Source organism: Rousettus aegyptiacus, unplaced genomic scaffold (assembly GCF_014176215.1).
Source record: "Rousettus aegyptiacus isolate mRouAeg1 unplaced genomic scaffold, mRouAeg1.p scaffold_m13_p_2, whole genome shotgun sequence".
Classification (NCBI taxonomy): Eukaryota; Metazoa; Chordata; class Mammalia; order Chiroptera; family Pteropodidae; genus Rousettus; species Rousettus aegyptiacus.
Genome location: NW_023416295.1, coordinates 167872626 through 167887617, shown reverse-complemented (window position 1 = coordinate 167887617; position 14992 = coordinate 167872626). Strand labels below are relative to the sequence as shown.

At 42.2% G+C, this 14992-nt stretch overlaps 1 long non-coding RNA gene across 1 annotated transcript; it reads left to right on the top strand.

The window, feature by feature from the left end:
• The first annotated feature begins 672 nt into the window (after window positions 1-672).
• On the top strand, window positions 673-7805 carry LOC107519226. Its single transcript, XR_001599062.2, has 3 exons — window positions 673-1031; window positions 1914-2023; window positions 7710-7805. It is a non-coding gene; the product is annotated as an uncharacterized LOC107519226 (long non-coding RNA).
• The last annotated feature ends 7187 nt before the right edge of the window (window positions 7806-14992 follow it).

Below are 14992 nucleotides of genomic sequence, written 5' to 3'. Positions count from 1 at the left end.
TTCTCAGACATTTTGGTTCTGGGATGACTTTACACTTTTAAAAATTATTGACGGCATTAAAGAGATTTTGTTTATATGAGATGTATCCATCAATATTTGCCATATTAGAAATTAAGACTGAGAAAATTTAAGACACAAGCGTCCACAAGCACACATCCATTAGCCATTAGAATAATCACAGCAACATCACAAGTCATGTAGTCTCTGGAAAACTCTATGTCCTTATGAAAAAGTGAAATAAAATTAGGCAAATAATGCCTTATGATTATTATGAAAACATTTTGACTTAAAAGACTCCCCAAAAGCATTTTGGGCAATCTCCAGATGTACCCGAATGACACCGAGTTCCACTGCTGATGGGCAGTAAAATGTAATGGTTGGGGTTATTTTTTTCCTACAGGGTAGACATCAATCACATCTCCACCAGATAAAATTAATTTTCATTGCCATGGACAAGAATCATTTGCATTACTCTGAGTCTCCCACAACTGCCCCCTCGCTAGAACTTTAAAATAGCCCAGTTGATTAAAATCTGTCAAAAGCGCTCATCCTGGTAGCAGCAGATAATCCCTCGGGATCCCAGAACTCCACTGAAAGGACAGCCAGGTCCTTGATTTTGCTAATTTCCAAGTCTTTGTAAAATTTTCCCGACACCAGGGAGCCTTCCTGTGGTTTCCCTGGTGACAGTCCGGTCTGGTTCTGTCTGTTCTTTTTTCTGGTCTGTTGGTATGATATAAGCTCTATGTCCAGCTTCCTTTGGGTCTGTCCCTTGGCTTCTAAGGAGCTCATTGAGGAAGTAAAAAGGCTGCAGTAGAAATGCCACCGTCATCCTAATTATCCTCATGGCAATGCAGGAAAGAAAAGGCATAAGGATAAACAACATACTGCGATTTGCTCTTGCTACGGCACAATTCCCCGGAAAGGAAAGCAATTCCAGGAGTGGTGTTTTCAACATGGCAGACACAGCAGTCAGGAAGCTGGGGACCTGGAACAGCGTTAGCCAAAGCCACAAAATCGAGGCCACGTCAAGGGTAAGTCATTTCTGCTTGGGTCTCACCCTGATAAGGAAAGTTTTCCTTGTGTTCTAGTCAGAGGGCAACAAGAACTATCTCGGCCATGAGGCTAGGATCATGACCGGGAAGAGAGGTATGAATCTCGTAGGGGCAGACGGGGGGGAGCATCTTGATGACTTCCTAGTTGGGAACGTCTAGAAGGCTGGTCTAAGAGAAGAGGAGGAGGCAGAGGAATCAGCAAAGACCTGTCGGAGCAGGGCTACCTAGCAATTCCTTGCGTTTACGAAGATGGCTTTTGGCTGCAAATGCTGCAAAACCCTCCTTAGCAGATTAAACAAATAAAGAATTATTTGTCAAATATACAAGCGCTCCACCCTCCTTACCTCATAGACCTACACTCTCACGCTGTCACCTCATAGTTGCACAGTGGCTGCTGTGTCCCCAGGAGTCTCAGTAGGAAAAAGGCAACACACACACACACACACACACACACACAACTTCTGCTACCTCTCACTGGCCAGAACTGTGTATATAGCTCTCCAGGCAGGTGGCAAATAGGTTATTTTAGCTTTTCGATCTCTGTAATAGAGGAAGACAAGGGGAAATTGGCTATAAATCACCTTTGGGTCAACAATTCGTAGTGTCCAGCTCAGCCCCCTTGTGAACAGACTTGACACACACTCCAGGTGAGGATCCAGGTAGTAAAGAGAGGCGGTCCTTGGTATGGGCCACGGGTTCCCGCCGCCCCCTCCCCTGCGAATGCCCTGCCTGTTCCCCTCCCCCGCCCCACGTACCTTCGTAGGTGAAACCTTAGCTTCTAGTTATTTCCCTCCCACTCTTCTGAAGGCTCCCGTCGTTAAGTTCCTCCACCATCTCTCTCATGCTTCCCTCTCTGTCCAGGATGCCTGACCACAAGCCACCCTCCTCGTCCACATGGTGCCCAGGCCGTGTGCCAGCCGCGAGGAGCACAACAGCAAACAAGGCCGCCAGAGTCATCGTCCTCACGCAAGGTACAATTTCACCTTCCTTTGACTCATGCAGCCTGTGGGAAGGGGCGGGTCCTAAGGATGGAGCCCATGGCTAGCAGGCTGTGAGCAGTCTGTGAAGGTAAATGTTATCACGCCCATTTTATTTTATTTACTTTTTTCATTTTTTAAAAAATGATTTATTTTAATTAGTTTTAAGTATATAGTATATTGGTTAGACATCGAAATATAGTTCATAAAATGATCCCAATTGCTCCCTCCCTCCTCTGACCCTCCACCTGGCCCACATAATAATGCTAACTGCATTCCCTATGCCGTGCTCCCCATCCCCATGTCCATCCATCAGCTACTAATTTATACTTCTTTAACCCTTCGCCCCATTCTCCCAGCCCCCCAAACTCCCCCTCCCCTCTGTCCATCACCAAATCATTCACTATATTTGTGAATCTGTTTTTGATGTTCTTTTTATTCCTTAGATTCTACGTATTAGTGAAATCATAGAGTGTTTATCTTTCTCTGTCTGACTTAAATACCTTCTAGGTCCATCAAAGCGATATGTTTTCCATCCCTCTCCTTTGAGTCCGTGTCTTTTAATCTGAAGTGAGTCTCTTATGGGCAACATGTAGGGGTCTTGCTTTCCTTTCCATTCATCCACTCTTTTAGTTGGAGCCCTTAATTCTTTTCCATTTGAGGTACTTATTGATAGGAATGTGGTTGCCCATTTCATTTTTTTATTGATTTTTAAAAATTTTCAATTACAGTTGACATTCAATATTATTTTATATTAGTTTGAGGTGTGTAGAATAGTGGTTAGATATTTATATATTTAATGAATGATTCCCCCCCCCCCCAATAAGTCTAGGACCTACCTGGCACCAAACATAGTTATTGCAATATTATTGACTATATTTCCTATACCGTACTTTACAACCCTGTGACTATTTTAGAGATGAGGAAACTGAGACTTGGAGACACTAAAGGACTTTCTTAAGGTCATAAGGCTTGAGAGCAGCAGAGATGGGTTTATTTTATTTATTTATTTTTTTATTTAACTACAGATTACCTTTACTTATTCTAGAATTTCATATAAATGGGATCATACAATATATATGCATCAAGCTCCTTTTGTTTAGCATAGTGGTTTTTTAAAATAAAAATTATTATACAATTCAATAGTATGTCATATATATATATATATATATATATATATATATATATATATATATACACATTCCATTTTGTGTTGACCACCCATAGTTAGATTGCCTACTGTCACCAAATATTTGACCTGTTTTACGCCTACCTACCTCTCCCCTCCCCTGCTTCCCTCTGGTCACCACTAACCCATTGCCCATGTCCAGGAGTCGCAGAGATGGGTTTAAACCTGGGCGTGCCTGACTCAGAAACCTGTGCATTGTGCTAACTCACTATGCTGCCTTCCCTTTTAAAAGGACAGGCCTTCATCTATTTGTGAAGCTGTCGGTCAAGTTCCTCACGAGTCTTTCTTCGTAGGTGATACATCTCCATTCTAATCGCCCATACCTCCCTAGGCCGAGTGTCCTCAAGGGCAGGGCCTGGCTCACATCTTTGGCACCGAGCACCTTGTATAACGTATAGTGAGAATCCAAGAACCCAAGAAAGTTGGATTTGAATCCCAGCTCCATCGAGACTGCTGATCTTGAGCCTTTTGCGTAACCTCTATGGCCTCGGTGTCCCCATCTATAAAGTAGGCATCGCATGGGAAAATTTCTGCTCTGGTGTCCCCAAATACCTTACATGGAATCAGAAGGCATGAGTTTTGGAGGGGGTTCTTTGCCATGGCCAGCAAGGTTCAAGCTTAATTCTGGCTTCTCGAGATATTTGACCATGTGACTTCACATGACATTCACTTCTGTAAAATGAGGACAAAATGCCTATTTCAAACCATTGATAGGAGGATAAAAAACAACATCCATTATAATAATGAGACTAGCTACTACTTATGGATCACTTACCATATGCCAGGATCTCTACTCAGCCCTATGTTATAACACAGAGAAGTATAATAACCCAGAAAGAAATGTATTATTATTCCCATTTCTCTGGTGGAGAAAGAGTGGTCAAGTAACTTGCCCCAGTTACACAGTTGCCCAGGCCTGATTTCAACTCAGAGTCGGCTCCAAAGACTTGGCTCTCAGATGGCTCCTGTACCATGAAGCCATGTTAGTACAAAGTGCTGTGAAATGCTAACCCAGGTACCCAACCTAGGTGAGTGAGTGCATCAATGAACAGACACATCTTTTCCATCTTTTATCCCCTCCTGCCTCATGTCTAGCAGAGTGCCAGACACGTAGCAGGCAGGCGGTGTTTATTCATAACCAAATGAACGAGCGGGCTTGTACGCTCTGCGTCCTTCTCTTACTGTGTTCGCCCTGCTCATGCATTCCACGGACACTTATTAGGCACCTCCTGGCTGCAGGCACTGTTCTTGAGGATAGAGATGAGCCCAGAGGAAGGGATAAAAGAATCGCTCAGGAAATAGTTTGCTGAACTAGGACAAAGAGAGCACAGAACACTTTCCCCCAACAGACATCACAGACTGGAACCCTAGCCCGGCGCCTGAAATTAGCTGATGCTCTTGGAAAAACAGACCAGCCACCTGCTTCATCGATTCTGTCATTCGACGAGCTGTTTCCTCCTCTGCTGTTGTCTCCCTGCTGGAGAAGGATGTTTGCAGGCGGAAAGGAACTCCCCTATTCGGAGAGTGTCTCCTCCCCTTTCTTGTCGCCTGCCTCAGCTCGGATATTCATCTCCAGCTGGCGATACTGCAGTTGGTTGCCTGGGAGTTGACTGTGATGTTACCTAATCTGGGAAAATGAGACCCTGGGAGGGGACTTGAGCAGGGAGAAACGGTGGATACTGAGCTGCGGAGAGGCTGCTCTCTGACGAGGGCCTCGGGAAGCCATTTACAACATCACGATCCATTTGGGAGTGTCCATTTAATTTACGCCACTCAAAATTTGTGTGAGATCTTAGACAAGTTGCTTTGACACCCCAGGTCTCAGTTTTCTCACCTTTCGAATGGGATAAAAGCTCTTGCCCGGGCTTCCTGCCTGCTTCACTCTTTGAACACAAGCTCTCCTGCCTCAGAGCCTTTGACTTGACATTCCACATGCTTGCGATACTCTCCTCTCTTCCCCTTACATGAATGGCTCCTCTTCATCCTTAAGGCCTTGGCTTAAAAGTCACCTCCTCAGAGAGACCTGTCTAAAGTAGATTTGCCCTACTTAACCCCCCAGTGACACTCCATCAGATGATCCTGATTATCTGATTTGTCACTTCTGAAATCATTTTCTTCCTTTCTTTATAAACACTTCGTTATGTATCCTCCCTCCTATAATACAAGCTCCGTGGACTGTTCCATCACCACTGTCCTCAGGGTTTGGTCCAGTGCTCAGAACATACTAAACACTCAATAAATATTTGTTGGGTGTGTCAATAATAGGCAGTTTTTGAATTAGTTATTTCCAGTGGCACTGGTATCATCATTAGAGGGAAACGGAGATCTGGCCTGGGAGACGGTGGATATCTGGTCCCCATGTGCGATCCTCAGCTGCCATAGAATGACACTCTCTGCTAACGTATCAACAAATACATCTTCATTCTTTGGGCAGCGGCAGGGCCAGAGACAGAACAGCGTGGGCCAAGGGAATAAGTCATGTTATCAAGGGGCAGGGTCTGGTCTAGCTGATTTGCTCTCTCAATCCTCACGGAAGACTGGGTGTCTGATATCTAGGCAAGGAGAGAGATTTCCTTGCAAATGAATTCATTTGTTAGAGTGGAAAATGAGCTCAACCAGTGTAGGAGGCCGGGTTTGAGTCTTAGCTCTACCGCTTAGAAGCTGTGTGACCCTAGGCAGTAACTTCAGCTTCTTGAGCATCATTTATTTCCTTCTTTATGAAGCCGGGATATAGAGAGTTAAATATAACAACGGTAGACATGAAGACGTTTGTTAAATGTCAAATGTAATGCATGCAGGAGAGATTTTTCTCCTTTCCCAGCTCCTCCTCTTTCTCATCCTTCCTCCATCTCTTTCTCTTCTTCATCCTCCTTCTCTTCTTCCTGACTTTCATGTATTATCTCCTAAGTCCAGACTTCCATGCTATGAAGCAAATAGCAGGTTTATGAATACGAGAGGAGGAAAGGGACTGCAGGATTGCCCATCTCTCATTCATATGATATGGAGGTACGTGGACACTAGCTTGGACACCTGAATTTTTTTGAGTCCCACACTAGATGACCTGTCTAGAGAATTTTAAAGGGATAGCCCTAGAGCAAACATCTGGGACTAAGAGCTTCTACTCCCTGGGCCTCATCTTTATCTTTCGGGGATGGCCAAGTAGGGACTATGCTGGGAAAGAGTCTGGAGCTATAATGGGACTCAGAGGGAAATGGCGCTGTGATGGACTAGTTATGTCTGCCATGAATCTGTCAGGGCCAGTGATGGTACATGTGCCCTGTACTGACCCTTCCCGGTTCAAAGTGCTATTTCATGTATCTCCTTGCAGTGATTCTCAACTGAATTGTCCCAGTGAGCCAACCCAGAGATACATGCAGCCTAATATTTTGTCTATGACAGAGGTGCAGAGAGAAGTATCATAAGAGAGTACACCTGTTTTCCAGGACTTAAAGTTTAATAATTTGCTTCCTTACAGGCTTTAATAATCCATTAGAAGTCAATCACTTGTGAATTTAACTAATCTTTGTGGGAAATAATTTAAATTTTCCACCTCAGCAGCTTCCTGGGGGAAATGAATTCCGTTTCTGCATTGCCTACATTACCTGGTACTTCTTTTGAAATTTCTGTTTAAATTATCTAAGCTGCAGAAAAGATGGACAGAGGGAGGGTCCCTGCCTCTAATCAAGAGCTGACAAGTGTGTCCACTGTCACCTCTCAGCCTGTCCTGAATTCTGTGGATTTCATCCCCTCCCCTTTCAGTCGGTGCCTCTTGGGGATGACGAAGATGGTGGTTCTGGTTGCCAGACAACAGCCCATGGAGTGAAAATCACTCCGATCCTTCAAAGTTTGGATAAAATGCCACCTCCTCAAAGAAGCCCATTCTCATCTCCAAGGGTAATAATTAATCTCTACTTATTCTGAGGTTTGAAAGCACTCGAGCCATATAACAACTATCTGCTGCATAGAGAAAAAGTCATTATATGTTTTTGAAGCACTTCCAAATCCTTCTGGGCCCCAACAGTTTGTAATAATGATAACAATAATAATAAGTAACAATATTAGCTAGTATAGATCCTTTGCTATGTGCCAGACACTATGCTAAGCGCTTTAGTTACATAGATTATCTCTTCTTCACAGCAAACTTTTGAGGGAGGCAAAAGTTGTTTCTATTTAACAGGTGAGGAAACTGAGGCACTGAGAGAGGAAGTTATTTTCTCAAATTTAAGTGTGAGAAAACAGAAGCTCAGAGGAGGTAAGCAATTAAACTTGGGTGGTAAAGCCAACCAAAGGGCTGAGGCCTGGCACCAAGCTGCAATTACATCGGGTGACCTGCCTCTCCATCTCCCTCTGTCTCTGTTTCTGTCTCCCTGTCTCTCCATCTTTCTCAAAAATATTTTATGTTGTGCCATGTGTTAGAAGTTGATACTTGCCTGCTTTTCTCAGGAATGACTTGAGGTGAAGGCTGTGATTATTTTTTTTTTATCTCCCCAGATTCCCTTTCTGGTGCAGAGACGAGTGTGGGTTCACCCTTTCCTCTTCCTGTGAGCGTGAGCTAGACTCCATTGCCAGCTTCCCTTGTAGTCAAGCGAATTGATGTGACTGAGTCGTGGCCAAGGAGAGAGGACAGAGGTGACTTGTCCACTTCTTGGACTTGTCCCTAATTAAACAGCCACCCTATGGCTCTCCATGTTCTCTCTCTTCCTACTACATGGATGCAGAGGACCCAGTGGAAGACTGAAGCCTAGGGGATGGGAAAGCCACAGATGGCAGGGGCCTGGGTCCTCTAATGACTTCATGAAGCAGAGGTCACTTCCTTTCTTACCCCTTTACAACTCCCACTGGATTCTGATGAAAGCGAAAAGCAAAACTTTCCTGTGTTAATTCTCATGAAGGTTTTGGGGTTGTTTGTTATAGTGGTTGGCCTACCCTGATTAATGAGCCATCCTCACCAGCTCTTAGCATAACTAGCTAGTACTCTGTATACACAGCTTAAAAATAGGTATATGTGTGCTGAATCAAACTGTCCTGGTCTGCCCCTTTGCTGATTAAAATTTTTTTTCTAATTGTGATTCATCGAGTCATTCATTCATTCATTTAGCACTTACCATATATAAATATCTACTGCTGCATGACAATGTTACTATAACTTTGTGGCTTAAAACAACCCACATTCATCATCTCACAGGTTCTGTGGGTTAGGAGTCTGGACCTGGCTTAGGTGGGTCCTTTGCAAGATTGTAATGAAGGTAATGGCAAAGGCTGGGTTCTTATCTGGATGCTGGATTGAGGAAGGATCCACTTCAGAAATCAAACATCTCTTTGAAGATTTTAGTTTTCTGAGTTACGGGTCTGGGGGCTTCAGTTTCTTGATGGCTGTTGGTCAAGGCTGCCGTCAGTGCCTAGAGTCAGCCCGTAGTTTCCTGACACATGGCATGCCCTAGCACGGTTGTTTGCTTGCCCAAAGCCAGGAGAGAGTGAGAGATTCTATCAAGATAGGCGCTATAATCTAATGCAACATCATCATATATTCAATCATGTATAGCCCATCATTTTTGCTGTATTCTATTGGTTAGAGGCAAGTCACAGGTCATACCCACACTCAAGAGTTTTGAGTTATTTTTTTCTTATTGCCCCCTACTTACCAGGTGTAGTGGGGATGACTAGCTGTGAGTAAGTACCGTGGGTATAAACGGGTAGAGGGGAGCTGCTTGTTTCCGGGGAATGACAGTAACTTCCTAATGTGAGGCTAACCAAGTCCCCAACAGTTAAAGAGGTAGATCTAACCTTCTATTTTGCTAATGCTACTTTTTCCTTATTAGCTCAAGCATGTGAACTTGCAGTCCAGCAGGGCCTAATGAATAGCTCGAGGCCACCCAACAGCTGTGATCTCCTGCCAGGAGGTTGGAGCAGTCAGTCAGTAATTGTCATTGAAGCTGAACGTAATGGATTAGATGACTCTTGACTATTTGCGTTTAATTTATCAAAATTACATCAGGAAACTGGGGCACGATGAAAGATTGCTGTCAGAAAGGAAAATAGGTGCAAAGAGGTCCTTAGGCAAATAAGGAAGAAGGATTGGGAGGAAAGTGGAACCCATCTCAGCTAAGCTTGTTCTGTGTGCCAGGCGTCGTTCTCAGCCTTTAGATGCACCGAGTCATTTAAATCTTATAAATGCTCTGTGAGCTAATGTGATATATTCATTTTTCAAACAAGGAAGCTGAGGTTCAGAGAGGTTAAATAACTCGCTCAAGGGCACACAGCTATTAAGCAGCAAAGGCAAGAATAACACTTGGCGCTGTTCGACTCTAGGGTGATGTGCTTGCTCTAGGTGGTGCCAGCAGGAGCTCTCTTCACTTACCTTTATCATCCACACAAATCTATATAGCTTGTCCACATGTGGATTTCACAGCAGGGACCCCCCCTGCTGGGAAGCTTCGCTGGATCTGCCCTGGAGTGAGGCTGGGGAAGGAGAGGGGAAGGGAAGGAAGTAGGACTTGCTCTAACTCATGGACGGAAGGCAGAGAAGTGGCAGGCAGCTTGGAGATCTTCCAGATAAGGCTTTGAAAGCTATTGGTAAATCTTGACCTGTTTAAAGAATGCTTGAATTATTGTATCTCCAAACTGTCTCTCCAAGCTTTCTACTTTCTCCCTCCCGCTGTCACTTTCGTAGATCTCCATCATCTGTGTCATACCTAATGGGTGGCAGGCTCCAGTTTTACTCCTGTCTGATCCATTCTAATGAAATCTCTTTAAAACAAGTGAGCCGTTTAAATTTCCTGCTTGAATGTTTCAAGGGTTTCCCTTTGCTTTTCATGCTACATCTGAACTCCTAGACATGGTTCATAAGGCTCCACACGGTTAAGCCTTTATTCACCTCTCCATTTTTCATTACTCCTTCCTCGCTCTTTCTAACTGAATAGAACTTTTTTTTTCCCCATAAAATGGTTTGTGCTCTCCCTGGCCTCAAGCAGTTGGTTAGTACACTCTTGCTTGTTCTATCCCTGCATTCAAAATGATGTTTCCATAAATAGACGTGCGTTTTTATCTGCCTAGCGTTTCTTTCTTTTTCTAGAAATTTCACCTGGATTTTCCTTTGAGGAACCCCTGCTCTCAGGCCATATGGTTTGGTAGGAGTGAGCTCAGAACACATGTGACCCAGGCCTGATCAATCCGTGTGCTATATGACCCTGGCCATAGTGAATCCATTCAGAAATTGACTAGGACTCAAGCCTGGCCAATAAGCATAGCATTGGGATTTTTTCCAGAACTATTCGAATAGAATGTTTCTCCTCCTGGAGTGATGAAACTTAAAGCATATATATATATCTCATATATGTGTATACATGTGTGTGTGTGTGTGTGTGTGTGTGTGTGTATATATATACATATATATATATATTTTTCCCTCTGTGCTTCAGGTTGGACTGTTATATTGACTATTATTTGAATTCACTGATTTTATCTTGTGCTGAGACCTGTTTGCTAAGTCCATTCACTGAATTCTTCATTTCAGATTTGTATTTTTTAAGTTCTAGAATTTTCAATTAGTTCTTTTTACATACCTTTCCTTTATATTCTAGAATTTTCTGTCTACCCATTCTGCATATATTTTCTTCTAAAATTCTTTAATATGTTTAGAATAATTATATTAGTCTTCTTTTCTTTTTTAAAAAATTTATTTATTTTTTATTATAGTGACATTGGTTAATGAAATCCAGTTAAGTTTCAAGTGTACAATTCAACGGTAAGGCATATATATATTGCATTGTGTGTTCACTGCCCATAGTTAGATTTCTTTCTGTCACCACATATTTGACCCCTTTTACCCCTTCTACCTCCCCCCTCCCCCGCACCCTCTGGTAACCACTGGTCTATTGTCCATGTCCATATAGTGTCTTTTTTGTCCCCTCTCATTTCCAGGTCTGGGTCATCTGTGGGTCTATCTATATTGGCCATCTTTTCTCTTGATTATGGGTCACATTTTTCTTTTCTTTTTTTTGTATGTCTCATCATTTAAAATTGTATGTTGGACATTTTGATTAAAAGAACAGTAAAGACTGTTTGTGTATATATATATATATAATTATATTTTAAAAATTTGTTTTTTTCCAGAGAGGTAACACTCTTCCTTGTCAGAGAGCTAGGGTAAGAGGCCGATCATTCAGATTCTATCATGATCAAGCTGAGCTTAGTTGACCTATGGGTTAATTTAGGTGACCTATAGTTTCAAATGAGATAATGGAGATCTTTATTAGTCCTTTACCCCAATATCTAACTTTCTATGTTACCACTGTGGAGAGACTGTTTCTCTGATCTTATCACAATTTGGCTAGGAGGATCTGGGTTTATAGTTTTAGTTTCAATTCTTCTCTAGATTCTACCTGAGCACTGTGCAAACTGCAAGATCCAGTTTCGCCTTCACAGCTGGGCACTCAGTATAATTCCTGGGGGGGGGGGCGGGGGCTGTTCGGCAAGAGTTTTATCATTGCCTTTGGACTTGTCTAGATTATAATCTGTCATGCCAGCCCACACTGTCACCCAAACTTTGCAGGAGTACCCTAGTTTCTGTAAAGTTCTTCTGCCTGTAGAGGCCGACTTCTCTGCTCACAGCAACCCAGATCAGGTTGTCAATCTCAGGTATGAAAACAGTGGGTGCTCTTTCTTCACTGTTGAAGGGCTGGTCCCCCCTGGAATTTGGTTCATTTAAACTTCTTTGCATCTACTACTCATTGGTGACTTTAAAGAAAAGTATGATATTGAGCTTATTTGGTGTTTTCTCCTGCTGATGATGGTCCTTTGCAACCTCATGCATCCTTACCTTTCGTAACAGTTCTAACATTTGTAATTACTTGGAAAATTCCTGCCTCTCCAGCCAGTCTGTAAGGATCATGAAGGCATGATATGTTTGCTTTGTTCAGTGAAGTACATCCAGGGCCTGGTACATTGTGGGTGCTCAGGTGTATCGTTGAGGCTTGGTGCTGGGTTCTGGGGCAACAGGTTGGGTAAGAAAAGCCCAGTCCTCTAGCTGTGCATGGTTGAGAGGTGAACCTGGGTCAGAGCACATCTATTTCTTCAACCTGGAAATGACTGTCAACACCTAGGTTTTCTGGGCTGTGTCTCTGGGCTCATCATGATTTAGGAAAATCATCATCTTTGTCATAGAACATGGAGGGGCCAAGCTTCTTTGCATCCATCCAGACCTTCTCTCATGATCCATCAGCTGAGTCCTGCCTTCCTCTCTGGGTTGTGGAGGTTGGAAGTCAAGTCTGTGGCAAGATCAATGATCTGGCTTCCCCCGGGCCTATGAGAATTGGAGAACTGGAGAGAATTGCAAGAATGGAAGAGGCTTTGCTAAGTGGGGACCACTGAAATTCAAGTTTAATTGCCCCTACTAGAGGAAGAACTCAAAATGGGGGAAGCACACACCTCTGGGAATGCCCAAGAGGCAGTTCCCACTCAATCTTTATCAGCAACATGGAAAGTAATAGCAACAATTTATTGACACTTTCTGCGCTAGGTACTGTGCTCAATACTTTACATATATTGTTTAGCTAACATCATCCTCTGAAGCAGGTGACAAGTTCCTATAGTACCTATTTAGCAGGTGACATGCTTGGGTTCAGAGAGGTTAAGTTGCTTGCCAAAAGTCACACAACTGGGGAGTGATGGAGCCAGGGTAGGAAACCCAGGTAATTCGATCTTGAAGCCTGCGATTTAGCAGCCACCTCCCTGCCATTGATTGTCTGCCTCTTCTGTGCCAGCTGCTCTAAAAGTCCTTTACCATCATTATTTGTAATTTTATAAATTGGACAAAATGCCATTGATAGACAAGAATACTGAAGTTCAGAAAAGGTAAGGAATTTGCTCAGCGTCACTTTGCTCGTATGTGCAAAAGCTGAGCTCTGATCCCAGGTCAGTATCACCAAAACCAAGAGCTTGCTTGCTTATTTATTTATTTATTTATTTATTTATTTATAAATATTAAAAAAAATTTTCAATTATAGTTGGCATACAATACTATTTAATTTTAAGTGTACAACATAATGATTAGACATTTATATAACTTATGAAGTGATCACCCAGATAAATGTATTACTCATCTGACGCCATACATAGTTGTTACAATATTATTGACTATATTCTTTATGTTATACTTTATATCCCTGTGACTATTTTGTAACTACCATTTTGTACTTCTTAATTTCCTCTCTCCTTTCACCCACCCCCAATCCCTCTCCCATCTGTCAACTCTCAAATTTTCTCTGTATCTATGAGTTTCTTTCTGTTTTGTTTGTTTATTTTGTACCTTACATTCCACATGTAAGTGAAGTCATATAGCATTTGTCTTTGTCTGACTTACTCCACTCAGCATAATACCCTGTAGGTCCATCCACGTTGTTGCAGGTGGCAAGATTTCATTCTATCCAACATCTATCTATCTATCTATTTATCTATCTATCTATCTATCTATCTATCTATCTATCTATCTATCATCTATCTACCTATCATCTATCTATCTATTTATCTACCTATTATCTATCTATCTATCTATCTATCTATCTATCTATCTATCGTCTATCTATCTATCTATCTACCTACCTATTTCATGGCTGAGTAATATTCCATTGTATATATGTACTACCTTTTTAAAATTTATTCATCCATTGATGGACAACCAGGTTGCCTCCATATCTTGGCTATTGTAAATAATGCTGTAATGAACATATGAATGGACATGTCCCTTTGAAGTTCTGTTTTGGGTTTCTTTGTATAAATACCAGTAGTGGGATTACTGTGTCCTTCTTTGTCTCTTGTTATAGCCTTTGTTTTAAAGTCTGTGTTGTCTAGTATAAGTATTGCTACCCCAGCTTTTTGTTTGTTAGTTTCCATTTTCATGAGATATCTTTTTCCATCCCTTAACTTTCAGTCTGTATGTGTCTTTTGATCTGAAGTGAATCTCTTGTAGGCAGCATATGTAAAGGTCTTGTTTTCTTATCCATTCAGCCACCTTACCCTTAGATTGGAACATTTGATCTATTTACAGTTAAAGTAATTATACATGTAGTTATTGCCATTTTACTCATATTTTTAATCTTCTTTTATTTTTTCTCCATCTTCTTAAAGAAGTACCTCTAACATTTCCTGTAAGACTGGCTTGGTGGTGATGGACTCCTTTAACTTTTTCGTGTCTGGAGAGCTCTTCATCTGTCCTTCGATTCTACACGATAGCTGTGCTGGATAGAGTCATCTTGGTTGAAGACCCTTGCTTTTCCTCACTTTGAATATTTTATGGCAATCCCTTTTGGCCTACAAAGTTTCTGTTAAGAAATCAGCTGACAGTGTTATGGGAGCTCCCTTGCAGGTGACTAACTGATTTTTTTTTTCTTTGCTGCTTTTAAGGTTTTTTCTTTGTCTTTAACCTTTGACATTTAAATTATGATGTGTCTTGACGTGGGTTTTCATTTCTTCAAATAGGGTTTCGATTCCTTGCTCTCTCTCTTCTCCTTCTGGTAGCCCTACGTGTGAACGTTGGTACAATGGGTGTTGTCCCAGAGGCCCCTTAAACTATTCTTATTTCTTGGATTCTTTTTTCTTGTTGCTGTTCTGATTGGATGTTTTCCGCTGCCTTATCTTCTCAAGCGCTGGTTCAGTGCTCTGCTTATTCTGATCTACTGTTGATTCCCCCTAACGCATTCTTCGTTTTAGTTATTGTCGTCTTCATTTCTGACTGGTTCCCTTTTGTTTTCCACGTCCATTGGTATGTTTTCTGTTTC